A 14,731-nucleotide genomic window follows, 5' to 3' on the forward strand; every position below is an offset into this window, starting at 1 on the left:
CCTATTCACTGGGTGAAGATTTCACACCTGTGTACCATGGTGTTTCCAGTGACCCGTGGGAGGACGACAGTTTTGCAATCCTCCTCCACCGAAGACTTAAATCAGGGTCTCACACCACCAATTTCCCCCACACCATCCCCCCAGTGACACTATGACATATCATAGTGTCATTCAGTGTGCTGCCGCCTACCGCAAGGTGGACTTCCCCACTACTCCAGGGGAAAAAAGGATTTCCTCCTGGACACCCGCTCCAAGACTAAGTGCTCTATTCAACATCTCCTCATGCTCAAGGGAATGGTCAAATCTGTTCCTCTAAAATCATGCATGGTTACCCCCACACATTGAGAAACTATAAGCCAGTTCCTCAGACCCACGCAACAAAATGGGATGGACCACAAATGCAGCCAATAAAGTGGGTGGGCTCTAAGCCCACAGTAATTTCTTGGTGTACCCCACAAAGAGTCTTCTGCAACCAGGCAGCTATTACTGGCTGGGAGACAAGACCTCAGAATCAGATAATAATGGAATTTGACCCTTAATTTATCCTCAACAGAACTCTTTTTTTTTCTAGACAGCAACATGTTCCCTGGGCACCATCTGAAACTGGATAGAGTCTCTTCACACCCAAAGTAATTTGTTTTATTTTGGTAGGACCCCTGTTTTTTGGATGCTGTGCTTTTCACAGTTTTGACTGGAAATTCAGTAGCCAGCGTGCTGCCTGGTGGTATGTTATACAACATCTCTGGTCATTAATCGAGACTTTATCAATAACTGGAAAAGAACAGACAAGTCGAAAGTAACAGATCCCACAAGCATTTCCAGACAGGAAGACAGTGGTGATATAGCTCTGCTTTGTTAGAAAATCAACTTCCCAATTCTTTCCCTATGATCCTTCCCCCTTCGAAAGAGCTGAAGATAATTGAGGCATTTGGGAAACAAATGTTATAATCGTCCAGACAAGCTCTGCGGTCAGTCAATGGCAGCTGTTTATGAGGATGATATTCTCCTGCTCTTTGGGATGTAGTCAGTGAGATCTTGCTGACAGTCCCTGAAGAATTTCAGGCTTCCACAGCTCAGATCATCCAGGATGGTCAGGACCATCGCTAAAAACATGGACATGACTTGATCCGGCTTAGACACTAGCAATTAGAACTTGCATGGTGCTTAAGCGTCCTGCTTAGATGAGATTCAATGGCTTCTCTGGAGACATGCAGGCATCACTCCTAGATATATAATTCAACAGATCTCGCCTGTTCAGTGAGAAAGCTGATTCTGCCTTAGAATGTGAGCTGGGCCACAGCACGTTCCTTTTTACCCCTGCTAGGTAATTTCATCAGGAGTTTTGTTCCTTTAAGGGCTACTCCAGAGGTGTGGCGTACCAGCAGTGCTAAGACCCACCACCCCCTCATTAGGCACCCCAGTCCTTGATGGGATGGAGATCAAGCAGGCCATCCTTAGACCACCAGGGACAGTGATCTACCAACTCCACTGCCCCCTACAGCAGTAGCCTCCAAACAGCCTAGTTTGCGTTTGTGACATATAACCACTCTGTGGGAGGCAGTATAAATATTTCCTTCAAGTGTGGCAAAATATAACATGCAACATATAGGCCCAACAGATTGGTCAATTTGGGTATGCCATGCCATTCCTTTCCAACCCACACAACTCCTGCCCACATCAGAGTGGCTTTCAGAGCAGTACCGGTCTATCTTGCTTCAAGAGATGCAGGGTGTTTTGGCTGAGGGAGCCTTAGAGTTGTGACCCCCGAAAAAGGGACTTGGTGTTGCTCCTGCTTTTTCATGTTGCTGAAGAAGGACGAAGGCCTTCATCCTATTTTAAATCTTTGCCCTCTGAACTCCTAATAGAACGGCTATTCAAGAAGCTCATGTTGGCTCAGTTTCTGGCTCCTCTAGATCCTGGCGCCTGGATGGTGGGTTTGTGGTTGAGGGCAGGTCAGGAGCATTGTCAGTTTGCTGTGCTCCTCTTCCGCCTCACCAGTGCCCCTCACGTGTTCACAAAAATGATGTGGGTGGTCAAAGCACACCTTCAGGAGATAGATTCTAGTTTTCCCGACTTCAATGACTGTTGAAGGCAGGGGTCACCACAGTCAGTCCTAGTTCACCTCCAGATAATGGAGAACCTCGTGACATTATTAACGTTCACTATCAATCTGCCGAAGTTCCACCTGACTCCTTCATAGATTGTGCCTTTCATTGGAGCCATTTTAGATACAGTGCATTTTTGTGACTTTCCCTTCACAAGGAGTTCAGGACATTCGGGCTATGATTTTGAGGTTCCAGCCTCAGTTCTGGTTCTCAGTGAGAGTGCCTCTGGGGTTTCATGGCTTCTTGGCCTCCTGCATCCTGATCATCAACTATGCCAGGCGGCATAGGCGATCTCTGCAATGGAACCTGAAACTTCAATGAGTCGAGCACAGGGGAACCTATCACATTCCATACAGGTTTTGGAGGAGACTGCAAAATATTAGCAGTGGTGGCTGCTCAGCCACAAATGGACCTTGTAATGAAGAAGAGGTTTACCCAACTAACCCTACCTGACCTGGGTAAGGAAACATGGGTAGATACAAAATTGGTCAAAAGGCCGGGAAAGATTACTCTATTTTCTGGCAAGAGAAGTGATGAATACTCTCTACGTAAAATAATTTGTTTGTAATATTTATTTATATATGTTCATGCCGGACGTAGGAATAAACAAAGGGACGGATTGCCCCAATTAAGCCAGAACATAGCACCAAGGGTGACATTTACACAACATTACACAACATTACCAATTACACAAAATGTGAGAAAATGCAGACAAATCACGAGAAAATGATAATAAATGAACAAAATGTAACATCTGGAAATTGTCCCAACTTATTCTCCTCCATTGGAGGTGGTGGTACGTAAATCGGTTAAAGACGTAATCCACTCTAAAGTAGATGGTTGTAGTAAGTTCTACCAACAGATGCTGTACCCAGATCAATTACTTCCTTGCACTGTGTGATGTACTTATGGGGGGGGTCAAGATATGCTTTCTACCCAACCTCTCCACAATCCACAAGGTGTCTAAGCGTTTCGGCCCCTTCAATTCTGGGCCTCGTCAGGACTACAAACGGACAACATTGCCTAATGGTAAACCAAGACAAATAAATATCAGCTAAAAGCGTATAAGAGAAACACAAATAAAAAATAATAAATATCCAATTCCAACCATTTGGACATCCGGTGCAGGCTCTGTGGCAGAATGGAGTCAAAAATCCTCCAGCGTGAAAGTCTGAACCGCCATGCTGAGGGCAAGGTAAAAGCCAAAGTTAAATAAAAATAACTAAAGCAATACATGTGACACACGTGCTCGGGGTCCTATCATACCGTGAGACACACAGGTGGAAATGTAAAAAAATGTATATATAAAATGCTCAGGCCCTTGGACAGAGCGTGCTTTACCTTGACTGTGCCTGTAACTTGTGGCAGTCAAGGAGTACTCCGTCCGAATGAGCCCTGAACGTGGGAAAATATCGAGCTATAAATTGCATGGCGTAAAATCTTAAAGATCTATAAGAATTGACTGGAGTTCCATAGCAGAAATGTGAAGCTAATAGGGTTGACTCACTTACTGCAAGAGTCGGTTGGCGAAGTGCCTCAAGCTGTCACGCGTCTCTGGTCTGCGTGAAGCTGCTTCATGTTGTTTGAGTGGAACGTTCTGTGGTTTAGGGCATCTTGGTCACAGCCTCCTGGCAGGCATCGAAATAGTTATGTAATGTGCCGGGCTCGAAGACTCTGCGCTTTTGAAGCCGCCACGTTGGTTCGCCGTATCATAAAGAGTGTGGGGCTGCCTTGGAAGTCGGGTCGGCCATCTTAAAATGGCTATAGGCTGAGGGAGAGGAAGTACTAAAGGTTGAAGGGTATTAGAAAGAGTATTAGAAAGAGGGACTGCTGGACCTGCGGCCGAGCATAGCCCATCCTAGGGGTAAATCAGGAGTCCACTAGTGTATTTTAAAAGGATGCTTGGCGGGAAACAAAAAACGCTAAAAAGGGGGGGGGACCTGGCTAATAGTGTGGAAAACTAACATAATGGAGATCTGTAAGTGGTCTTGGCAAAGGGCCGTCAGCCGGTCGCACTATAAATAGATTGAAAATACGAGGGCTCTAGAGTCCTATGTTCTCTGGCTCTTGTGAGTGTTTGAATGTAGCTACAGGTGTCAAAAATAGAAGTGGCATGTGTAGAGCCACCTAAAAATACAAACAATAACTGAGGAGGCAAACAAGCAGACTGGCACCGGTTGTTAAATGAGTGCCCATATTTCATCAATGTCACGAAGTCCTTGCATGGCTGTTAGATATTTTTCAATCAGACGTGCTTCCCGTCTCAGGAGTTTGTTGGTTATGGGTTGTCCATCTGTCTTGTTTGTACTACAGCCAACACAGTCCAGCGAATGTCCTCTGCTGTGTGTTCCATTTCTGTGTAATGTTCCACCAATGGTGCTCCTTTTGTAGAACATTTTATCCTTGATCTGTGTTGTAGGATGCGGGTCTTGACCAACTGAGAAGTTTGACCAATATACACCTTTCCACAAGGGCACATAATACATTAAATTACATTCTTAGTGTTACAGTTTGAAATGTCCCTTTGGAAGTGCACTCTTCCATTTATTAACACTTCTTTTGAATCACGTGTAAACTGACATGCCAGACATTTACAACATCCGTAATGTCCTTGTGTATTAGGTAACTGAAGCATCGTTCTGAGCCCTCTTTTATGTGTCTGTGTGTTAGCTGCTCTCACCCATTGATCATGTAAGCTATGTGCTTTTTTTAAAGCAAACGGGGGGTTTTGTTATCCCTAGATCTTTAACTATCTTCCAGTTCCTCTCTATGATGGATCGGATCTTCTTGGCTTTCGGGCTGAATGCGATTACACAAGTGAGGGGAGTTTCTTTAGTTTTTTCTTTGGGGACTAGTAGTGTCCTTCTGGGGGTGTACCAGGCTCTTTTAGCGGCTGCTTTCATTAGTTTTTTGGGGTAACCCCTATTTAAAAATTTTTTGTTAAAATAATCCTCTTTGTCACTGCAGTTACGCCTGATGCGGAGGAACTGGCCGTATGGCAGATTCTCTCCTAGTGTCCTGGGGTGTCCACTTGAGAAGTGTAGAAGTGTGTTGCGGTCTGTGGGTTTCTTGTACAAGCTAACTTCTAAATGTCCATTTCTAACTAGAATCCACAGATCTAGAAAGTTGATTTTTTGGCTGTCTTTGCTCATGGTGAATTTAAAATCAGCTGTTCGTTGGTTCAGCCAGTCGTGAAATGAACTGAGTGTTTCTTCATTTCCTTCCCAGATCAAGAGCACATCATCAATGTATCAATGCTATTTGATGATATTTTTTCCAAAAGGATTAGAGTGTGGATAAATCCATTTCTGTTCAAAGACGTCCATCACTAAATTAGCTATTTCAGGTGCAAAGCTACACCCCATAGCTACACTTTTGATTTGTCTGTACCATTTTTCTTTGTATTAAAAAAAAAAAAGAAAAATTGAGGCATAATGTGGCTAGGAAAACTAAAAATTCTGTGGGGGTGTTCCTAGACTCATTACTGTTGTCTAGCACCTTCCTTATCACCTCTATAGCTTCATCCTGAGGGACGTTAGTGTACAGAGATTCTATGTCAAATGTGACCAACAATTGAGTGTCCTCATTGAAGGGACAAGCTTCTATCTTGTTAATGATGTCCACAGAATCACGGACATATGACTGGGTCTGGGTAACATGTGGTTTAAAAAAAAATCCACAAATTGTGCAAGGGGTTCTAGGATGGACCCACGAGCTGAGACAATGGGTCTCCCTGGTGGTTTATCTATATTTTTGTGGATTTTTGGTAGGATATAGGAACATGGAATTCTACCGTCATTTTGGTTGAGGAACTCAAATTCTTTCTTGCATATCCATTTATTGTCTCTTGCTTTGCATGTGATCTGTTCAATTTGTGAGCTAACTTGTTTGAGGGCATCGGCTTGTATCTAGCGGTAATGTAGTGTGTTATTAAGCTGTCTCATGACTTCTTGATCATATTGGTCGAGATCCCAAATCACTATTCCACTGCCTTTGTCAGCTGGTTTTAGAATGATATCATTTTTGTTGGCCAAATTGGTGATTGCCATTTTCTATATTCTGGTACAATTCTCTTTGAACATAACCTTCTTAGAGTTGAGTAAATCAAGTTCTTTGAGTACGATGTCCTCAAAAACCTTATTTCCCTCGGCATGACATTCCTATCTGGAGGGAAAGTGAATTTGGGTCTTAGCCCGCTGTTGTTCGGCTCTTCTTGTCTGGGTAGCTTGTTAAAGTAAGCTCGTAGTCTGACTTCACAGCGGAACCTCAGGACTTAAATTTTACTGTCTAAAGAGTCTTGATTTCTCAAGGATACAAACGAAAGGCCTTTACTCAGGATTTGTCTCTCTGCTGGATGGAGGGAATATGTAGATAGATTGTAGATGGGGATAAGATCTTTCGGTCTTTCTACCTCCTGTATGCTCTCCTCCGGGTACGGATGAAGCCTTGGTCTTGGAACTGTCCTCTCGGTGTTCCACCCTCTCTTACTCCCCTCCGGCTGCCTCTGCTTAAAAAAGGTTGAGCCGGGGGTATGTACACTGTGCTTCTGGGTCTGGGTCTGAGGAGGTATCAGAAAAGGTGATGAACTTCCTTTGAGATCTTGGTTGGTATTGCAGATTTATGGTATTGGGGTTATTGTTCTTACAAAAGTCTTCTCTTAAGTATGGATATGGTGTTAAGATGTTGAAGTTTTTTATATCTCTTGCCAATTTAGATGTTTTTTTGATTGATAGTATTGGTTTTAAAATCTGCAATTATTTTATTAACATTATCCAAAAGCTGTTTGGCATTCTGAATCGTGCTATCTATAGAAATTTCCTGTTCTAGATCCGCTATTTCCTTTAGTTCTGTCTCACTAATCCTAAGGGCTGTTTCGACAGAACATATTTCCCTGCCCCACCCAAGGCTGATGGTGCTGACACGTGTCCTTGTTGGGCTGGGGAGGTCATCTTTTAGAGGTTGGGGATCAGAGAACTATGGTCTTTGGTGGAGGCCTGGCTTCACTGTTGGAGTTGTGGACCATTTGTGTGGCGCTGAAAGCCTTCCAACCATCCATCAAAGCAAAGCTGGTTCCGGTTGTCACAGACAACACCACCGCTATGTGGTACTGCAATAAGTAGGCAGTGTGGAATCCTGAGTCCTGTGCAAGAGGCTCATCTGCTCTGGAGCTGGTCGGAGTGCCAAGACATTTCACTGGTCATGGACAACCTGGAGAGATCTTTGCCAGGCCTCACAAACTCATTTGGCAGTACCTGGCAGTTTATTAATTGCAAGTACATCACAAGGTGACACAGGGCATCTGCCAGGAACGGGGAGTACCATGGCTGGATCTTTTTTTCAGCACTGAACAATTTGCGCATAGAAGTTACTAAGAAAGCTCTTTCAGAGGGGCGCATTCCTGCCAATGAAGAGCACAGGACTCCTGCATACCTTTCTGCCCTTGAGAGTGCCCAGAGTTCTAAATAAGATCAGGAATGACTGGGCGCAAATCATCCTAGTGGGTCTTGTTTGGGCCAGGAGAGTGTGGTACTTGGAGAGTGTGGTACTTGAAGAGTGTGGTACTTGAATTATCTGGGCATGAGAATCTGTCAGACAATTGGTACAGGTGCATCTCCTGTCAAAGCAGCAGGGCACGGTCCTGCACCCAGACCTGCACAATCTACACCTTTATGCATGGAAAATGAGCACAGACAGTTGACTGTGTTCCATCTTCCTCCCAAAGTTGTGGATGTCATCCTTGCTGCTAGGTATGCCCTACAAAGTCTGTGCTAGGCACTGAGACCAACCCATAATACCTACCCATTAAACTGTAAACCCATTACAGGCCAAACTGTTGGATGTCTTGTTTGTTTTATTTATGGCCCAGAAAGACCTTCCAGTGGGCACCATCAAAGTTTATTTGTTGCCCCTTTCTGCCTTTTTTTTTTTTGCATTTGCATTTGCATTTGCAGGATCGGCCTTCCTTGTTTGAATCACCTATTGTGATTAGGTTTTTAAAATGTTTGACACACCTTCTTCCCTTCCCTCCCACCACCCCTCCAAACCGTTTGTGATGCCGCAATGGGTTATAAATGTGGTTCTTACTTTCCTTATGTGCACTCCCTTCAGGCGGGTGCACAGCTGCACACTACGTCATCTGACAATGAAGACTGTTTCTAGTTGTGATTGTCATTGTCTCTAGCTTGTCGAATGAGTGAGCCCCTTGGTCTCAGTGCAGCTGCTTACACAATCTTTCAAAATTATGTTGAGCGGGGCAGCCTTTTTGTCATAAGTCATGACTACTTTTTACATTGAGCAATCCCTCACCCTTCAACATTGTTTCTTCCTCCTTGCCCCTTGAAAGAGGAGAAACTCCATCAGGTGAGCCAAAAGAGATCTTCGAGCTTTGACATCAATTGCACCAAGGACCATCAAGTGGACAATTAGCTTTTTGTGGAGTTCTCTGTAGCAAAGAAAGAAAGGCAAGGCAGAAAAGAACTTTGTCAAGGTGAATAGTTAGCTGCATTAAGATCTGCTATGCACTGGCCAAGAAGCAGCGTCTAGAAGGACTGAGGGCCATTCCACCTGGGCCAAGGCTGCTGCCATTGCTTTAGCAAGCGGAGGGCTTGTTCTTGATATAGGTCAGGCCTGACCTTAGCATCAATGCACAAGTTCATAAAGCATTTCTTCCTTGACAGCCACGTCTGACAGGAAGGGAATTTCTCCCATTCGGCCTACAGAACGTTTTAATCTGATTTATTCCACACCGTGAAAGGTACTACTTTGGTCTCTATTGTAAAGGTGAGGAATCTGTGGGATAATTCAACTATCAGAAGGACAAGTTCCTTACTTTTGGTAATGATCTTTCTAGTGGATATTCTATCTAACCACAGATTCCTCACTGCCCTCCCACTTCCCCTTTCTGTGAGTTGTCTCATTTCCTATCTAAAGCCATCCCAGTTTTGGAACCTGCATACTAGTATTTATGATTACTGCAGGGTTCTGCATCCTAGTGCCTGAACAGTCAAGAAAGAAGCTGATGTTGGTGCGCAGAGGTGCTACTTAGATGAGACTCCATTTGTCACCTGTGGGGTGGAATAAAGTCATGCAGAGCTGTACAAAGCCACCTAATCAAGCACAGTATTGGTGATATTTTTAATCTTTCAGATCCAGTCTGGTCTCTGGACATATTGTAAAGGTGACCAATCTGTGGTTGGAGAATCCACCAGAAAGACAGTAAATATAAGTACTTCTGTATTTCAGTCTTCCTCATGAGGTTTGCAGTCTTCCTACATTGCAAGTTGCTTCAGAGTTTCTTAGCTTTTTTGATAGGATTGTAGGCTCTCTAATGGCATTGGAAGCACAACTTATTGTTCTTGTACAGTTTGTTTCATAGGCTTTGAAAAGCCCGGTTCTCAGCTTTTAACTCTTTGGAGAATAAATTGATACTGCATTGGTATACTGTGATTCTTGAGATCTTGAGAGGACTCTGTGTAGATCACAGTAGTAGGAGTGCTGCTGTTAGAGGTCTTGTGCAGTTCACAGTTTTAGGTTGAACATAGCAGCGCGCAAGCACTGCTGTTCTCGACATGTAATCTATTCGGTGGGCTTTAACCACGCCCACCACTTTCATTGGTTCCTTGGCCTGCCTTTCAAAAATCCCTTGATGTCATTGGTAAATGCTTTACGTTTGTCCTGCCTTGAGGCTGGTTTATCACCCCCTTGGAGACTGACTTTGTTACATGGATTATTGCAGGATCAGTGAGATACCATAGTGTGGTGCACTATTTTTCTCTTTTGCCTCGCCCCTTCGTGGTGCTTTGCCGTATGTTGTTTCTTCCTCTTCCTTGTTTTCGTGCATCTTGCTGTTTCTTTGTGATGTCTGGGCGGTCTTTTTTATTTTATTTTTTTTGCAGTTTTATGTTGCGCAAACTTGACACAAAGGTATTGGAGCGCTTTATTAATTTTTGCAGTTTTATATAGCCCGAACTCGATACAAAGCATGATGAGCAATGGTTACATTACACAAGAACACATTAATCTATGGTAGCAAGGGAAGATTAAGTGATTTGCCTAGAATCGCAGGATGTTGAGACAGCGCTGAGACTCAAACCGTGTTCCCCAGCTCAAAAGGCGGCAGCTCTGGCTCTTACTCCACCTCTTCTCCCCTAGGGTTCTTTGTCTGGTGCATGTTGGGGGCAGTCTGGGAATAACTTGTTTTTTGAAAAGCGCTTGGTAATACAGGTTCTGCCATTTCATAGAGCTGCAACGCAGGTGCCATTCTTAACAAAATCACTATAATTCATTTGCATCGACCTTGCGGAGATGAAGAGGTGATAAAGCAATGTCAGGAATGTAATCTGTGACATTCTGGATTTGTCAAGACCTCTGCAGTGGGTGCATTAACCAACTGACTTGAGTAGAGCTTAACACTAGGCAAGAAGATGGCAAAAGGCCGTGTCTCCAAGATGGTGGAATGACTCCAGACCCAAGCACTTCATGGCCTCGAGCTTGATAGCAAAAAACATCTAGCCTTTGGATGTAAATTGAGCTGCTTCAAATAGAGTTCAGTCAGTAGAGACTGCGATTTTCCTAACCCTGTAGCGAAAGAAGCCAATACAAGGGTTCCACAGTGAGAGAAGCAACGCATCATAGGGAACAAAAGTGGAGCAAACTCCGTCACTTCCTCCTCTCAGAATTCACTGGTTTCATGGCTTTTACAGTCCCCTCACAGCTACTGCAACCTTGCAGATGCCACTACTAGAGGTGCTGTCTAAAATAGCCCTCAGATAGCACTTCTTCCTGTTTGAAGTTTTCCCACCTCGAATACCCCCCACAGGCGCAGAGCGCTTCCCCATCACCCTCTGGACTCCTGTGTATAATATCACAGCCAGTCTGTAGGAATGAGGCAAAACACTCCCAAGTTGGTTGCTTTGTTGTGTCCTCTCTCCTGCAGGCCTAGGAAGGTTGCTGTGGCACCTGGCATACATCCACTGCACTCCAAACCAAAACAAATAAGTAAAAGACATTGCCATTTACAACGCCAATAGCTAACTCTGACAGATGTGAAAGCTATTGCATTGCAAATGCTTGTTATGTATTATTATCAATGTGCAGAATGGATTTATTCTTGAATGTACATGTACACCTTGTTGTGGTACTATTGCATCTGAAACAAATCTACTATTAACTGTAGACGTACCTTTTCCTGGCTTATGTTAACTAGGCCTCAGTTGGGCCTCAAAGCCATCTTGTTTGAAATGGATGCCTCTTGCATGTTCATCATTTCTGCAGCACCCACTGAAGCGGAGTCATGTGGTTGTTTATTATCACTGGTGTTCTTTCGGTTTCATCAGAAAACGTTGACATGGACACTAATGTTGCAGATTCCCAAGACCTTTCCACTAGTTCACTGTACTGCATTCATTCACAATAGTTTGCTGCTGTTCCAAGTAGTTTGTCCTACCACCTATGGACAACACTAACAGAGTGGCAGAATCAATATTCATGTAGTGGGATAGTGCTTAGATGATACGCAATGTATTTATTAGAACGGTGCCCTGATTTGCTAAGAGTGATTTATTTGCTAACACCATGATGATTTTGCAGAAACTAATGCATTCTTTATTCAAGAACCCCAGATTTTTGGGAACGAACCAGAGCTTTCCTGAAGCATGCTATTAAGCTGAATTTTGGGGTGTAAAACTATTTAAAGGTTCCACATGTCCACACAATTCTGGTAGCAGAAGATGATTGCGAGATAAGAGCACACTTCCTATCTAGTTTTAGGCATTCCTTTTTTGCCCAGTATTTAGTGAGACCACTGTGAATTTTCCATTGTGGATTTTCCTAGTGGATTACTTGCCAAGTACTGATTTGCAATGCTGTTCCGGAGCAAAGAGAATAGTAGGTATAAATAGGGCAAATGTTTTTTTTGTATTGGAGAGTGTTTTGATGTGTTGAAACAGTGTGATTTTGTGTTGTGTTATGGTTTATTATGCTGCATGACGTTTTTGGTTATGCAATGATGATTTTTGGTCCAGTTGATGGTTTGATTACTGCGATAATGATGTATTTGTCTTATCTGTAATTTTAATCAAAAACGTTTTGGTGTTAATATTGGTTTATTTAGCAATCTGATTTGTCAAAATCCAAGATTTCAAAATATTGATGAAGTCGATTGCAGAAAGGTAGTGTATTTTGTGAGGCACTACATTCATACAGATGGAGATTTCATTTTAGCAAGGTTTTCTTTTCAGGCTTTGCTGGGTTAATTTTGTTTATTTGCTCTTTGGTGCGCAAAAGTAAGTACACAAGTTAGACGTGGAGTGTCGGTGGATGAGAGTCCACTTTAATGTGAATTGAGTTTGACAGGTGCTGCAGAAGTACTAGTCTTGTACTATTGTTGTTTGTGAGATTTATTTAATTCTAATTTACTGATTTTAGTTCCTATTTAGGTTGACAAGATTTATTTTATTTGTGTGCATTCGTTGAAAAAGGTTGTGAAATTGTTTTCCCATTTGCAGAGAAGAAACACTGTGATTGATTAGACAGCCCAGGAGCCCCACCGGGATTGGTGAAACATCACCATAGAGTACTATTGTCATTGGTTGGTTACTGTCAAAGTTGTGCTGTGATTAGTTGACCTTTGGAATAGCCACACCGGGGCTGCTTGTTGTCTGTGTATTGTTTTTGTGCAGTTTAAAAAAAAAAAAGTTATTTTAAGTGAAAATTATGGATGTGGTATTAGGAAAGTAAAGCCTCTGCTATGGAGAAACAGAGGTTATCAGCAGAAGAGGTGCCTGCCTTTGAGATGCTGTTGAATATTTTGCTTTATACGTATACGTACTTAGACCTACTCAATTCGAGGCATTGAATAAATGCGATACAATAGCTACAGAGAAAGGAAGAACAAAAATAAAGAAACATTATAAGAGTTACCTGAACAGGTGGTTTAAAATCAAGATTGGGGTTGGATAGGGGATATGATAAGGAAGTGAGAATTGTACCTGCAATATTTAATGCAATAACTGGTAAGACGAAAGCTGAAGAGGGAGTCCAGGAGAACTGAAATAAAGAATAAGATTCAGGTAAGGAGGATATTTTTTTTAATGACCTTCTGAATTATAGACCGCCTCAGTATTCACAGACACAAGTGGTTTTAACTCTAGTACTATATATTGAGTGAGCAGAGTACAGGCGCACAGGGATTGTCAGCACTTGCAGTGACACATAGAGGTATACCAACTAATTGAAGTGCTCTGCCAAAGAATACATTGATGTATTTGCCTGCTACCGAGCCCATTATTGGTTCTCCCTCTCCAGAACCTATTGTACTTCCTAAAGAGTGAGAGGTTAATATTTGACTCATAAGGATTGAATGTGGAGACATTTTACAGGGAAGTTGATTTAAAGAGACTGATGCCATGGATGAAATAACTGATCAGTGAAGCAGCAAGGTGTGCATATGAAGCACATAGCAATCTTGAGAATGTAGCTGATGAGCACAAAGTAGACATAAACAACATGAAGAGTTTAATGAGGAACTATAGAATGGATTTGATTGCAGCAGAAATAAAGGAAATGGAATTATTGACATTACCGGCTCATATCAAAGACTTGGGCAAGATTTAATCTTGGCAGAGGGGAATAAACACGTGATAGATATTGTGTCTGCCGTATTATGATCCCATTCTATCCTATGGAGATCTTAATATTGTGGACGGGATATCCGTCACATTTGTGACTGAGTATTCCCCTCCTCCAAGATCTAAATCAGACCCTTAGTTGAAAAGTCTTAACGATTGTAGTGACCTAAAGAAAAACAGTGAAAATTGGAAGGAAAGGATTACCACTAAAACGAAAAATACAGAAGCAGGGAAGAAAGCAGAGATGGTAATTAATGAGTGGGAATCGGAGAAAGTGTCATACGTTCCTTCGTGAGAAGAACGTGGAGGGAATTATGTGCATGTACCTTCCAGCAGGGTTGATCTTTATTCCTTTACTACAACTTTTCCAAGATTGAGAATGGAATCTGACAAATGGTACGAAGAGGTCCTTAGGTTGGTGACAATTTTGAAAATGCATCACTGTTGCTTGGCTGACAGGAACCATCTACAGCTGCATCTAATGATGATTAGTCAAAGGTGGTAGTTGACAAATAGCAGTGATAAAGCATTTGAAAAGAAAAGTGCCAGAGAGAGAGAAATACTATGGGCAAAAATAAGAACTACACAACGGCCAAAGAAGCCAGTGTGTGCCTATTATGAGAGGCGTATATAGATTTATAGCAAGTACACTAGAGTCAAAGAGACCAAGAAAGTAGGTGTTACCGGTTTCCTATCTGCTCTTGTTTTGGGTTTGCATCCAGAGCTTAGTTCTCATATTCAGGAGAGTGTGATGTGCTGTCAGACCAAGGGGCATATTTATAGTGCCCTAGTGCCTTCTTGCAGCACATAACCGTTTTTGAAGTTAATGTGGCCCAACGAGGCCGAAATCCCCGTGCCTTATTTTCAGGGTGGCGCAATGCATGCATTGTGCCACTCTGTAACCCTTTGCGCTACATTATGCTGCGCCAGGCATAATGTATGCAAAGGGAGCGTTCCCCCATTAGTGGAGCCGGAAAAATGGAGTAAGGAAATCTGTGA

The sequence above is a fragment of the Pleurodeles waltl genome, chromosome 4_2 (assembly GCF_031143425.1).
Source record: "Pleurodeles waltl isolate 20211129_DDA chromosome 4_2, aPleWal1.hap1.20221129, whole genome shotgun sequence".
Lineage (NCBI taxonomy): Eukaryota > Metazoa > Chordata > Amphibia > Caudata > Salamandridae > Pleurodeles > Pleurodeles waltl.